Below are 2,350 nucleotides of genomic sequence, written 5' to 3'. Positions count from 1 at the left end.
AGCCGTCGGGCGAATGTCCCTGCCAGTTGGAATCTTTTCGGGAAAAAGGGGCAAAAAATCGGAAAGGCCTAGCTGTCCGCCGTGGGATGAGTTCGCTCGGGCTCGGCCAGCCGCGTTGATGGGTGCCGGAACTATGCTGCTGCGTTTCGGGAGTGCGGAGATACGGCCTGTCAAGTTTCGTCCCGGAAGTCTGGATGGAGCTAAATCCGAAGCCGTTTGCGGGAAATTAGTTCCAGGGCTCGGTGACCGAATTCAAATCTGTCCCGCCAACTTGACACTTGTCATTTCTGTCCGTGGGGGTTGGCGGGTCATCTGCACAGAGGTAGGAAGTGGCTGATCGAGAATTGGTGAGTTTTCCAAAGTCACGTTTCGAGCCTCCAGGTCTGCAGAGACCGACCAGGGCTGCCGCCCAACCGACTATTCACCCTTTTTGGGCGGGAATTTTTTCCAATTTTGTCCATTTTTCGTGTTTTTGGTCGGGCTTCCAAAACGGCAGCCCGAGGCCGGGCAGAGGCCGGGGCATGGCCCCGGTCGCGCCAGGCGGCTCGCGTTACCCGATTAAGCCCCGAAAGGAGTCGGGAAATCGGCAGACCTGCCTGAGTTCAGCCCGGGGGGGGGGGGGCAGGTCGGTTCGGCTCAAATCATTAACCAAAGCCGATACTTGGTCTCGCTGGCACAACCGAAGTGCCAGGCTGGATAACCCATTGAGCAGAAGGTGGCTGGAGGCAGGCAGGGCTGATGGCTGAGGCCGGTTGGAGGCCACGCGAGGCCGGGAAAGTCAAAAGTCCCGTTGTCTGGAAGTCTATGAGGTCAGATTCGGCCGCCTTACCGGGCCTGCGGTTGATGGTTTCCCGCTTGGGCTAGCGAGTCGGCCCGGCAAAGTGGCCACTTGCCTTTTCTGGCAAGTGTCTGCGAACAAAGTTAATGAGTTGAACCTTGGCAATTGTCGGAAGTCCAGATGAAGAAATGAAAATGCCCCCTTTGCGGGGATTTGGATGCTCATGGTCGGCAGCATGTGGCCCGACGCCCCGCCAACTTGACACTTGTCATTTCTGTCCTTGGGGGTTGGCGGGGTATCTGCACAGAGGTAGGAGGTGGCAGAATCGAGACTTGGTGAGTTTTCCAAACAAACGTCTCGAGCCTCCAGGTCTGCAGAGATCGGCCAAGGCTGCCGCACAACCGACTATTCACCCTTTTTGGGCGGGAATTTATTCCCTTTTTGCCCATTTTTCGGGTTTTTGGTCGGACTTCAAAAGCGGCTGCCCGATGCCTGGCAGAGGCCGAGACATGGGCCCCGGTCGTGCCAGGCGGCTCGCGCGACCCGATTAGGCCCCGAAAGGAGTCGGGAAATCGGCAGACCTGCCAGAGTTCAGCCCAGGGGAGGCAGGTCGGTTCGGCTCAAATCATTAACCAAAGCCGAGACTTGGTCTCGCTGGTGCAACCTAATTGCCAGGCTGGATAACCCATTGAGCAGAAGGGGGCTGGTGGCAGGCAGGGCTGATGGCTGAGGCCGGGTGGAGGCCACCCGAGGCCGGGAAATTCAAAAGTCCCGTTGTCTGGAAGTCTATGAGATCAGATTCGGCCGCCTTACCGGGTCTGCGGTTGATGGTTTCCCACTTGAGCAAGAGAGTCGCCCGGCAAAGTGGCCACTTGCATTTTCTGGCAAGTGTCTGCGAACAAAGTTAATGAGTTGAACCTTGACAATTGTTGGAAGTCCCGATGAAGAAATGAAAATGCCCCTTTTGCGGGGAATTGGATGCTCATGGCCGGCAGCAGGTGGCCCGCCGTCCCGCCATCTTGACACTTGTCATTTCTGTCCTTGGGAGTTGGCGGGGTGCCCGGAGATTTTCGGGAACACGATTTTAAGAACATTTTTACGACAGCGGGTACACTTTGAAAGCGCCCGAAAAGTGATACTTTGCTGAAAGGTGCTCAATCTCAGGAAAGAGACCTTTGAAAAGAGCACTTGGTAAGTCACAAAATGAACGGTGTGCGAGACTTGGAACAATTTTGACAAAGTCTTTTGTTGTACTTTTCAAACTCTTTGGTGTTTTGCTGAAATCGTACTCTGAGCCAGCAGCCCCGCTGTACCCGTGCCCGGTTCTCAGGACAGACTAGTTTCCTACGGCCCTACGTCTTTGCACAACAAAGGACGCTGTCTGTCACAGATGCAAGCCCCTGGGTGAGGGAAATCTGTTTTACTGAGTAGTTAAGCACACGCGCAATTCTTTCACCAAGTTCCCCTGCGTGTTGTGTGCTCGGTATCCACCGATCGATTTGGCGATTCGTGTCCGACGTGGGAGGGCTCGGAGTGGGGCCAGCTCCAGCTGGTGTGTTACCGACTCCAGCG

This window comes from Pristiophorus japonicus, chromosome Y (genome assembly GCF_044704955.1).
Source record: "Pristiophorus japonicus isolate sPriJap1 chromosome Y, sPriJap1.hap1, whole genome shotgun sequence".
Taxonomy (NCBI): Eukaryota; Metazoa; Chordata; class Chondrichthyes; family Pristiophoridae; genus Pristiophorus; species Pristiophorus japonicus.
This window is presented reverse-complemented; position numbering follows the sequence as displayed.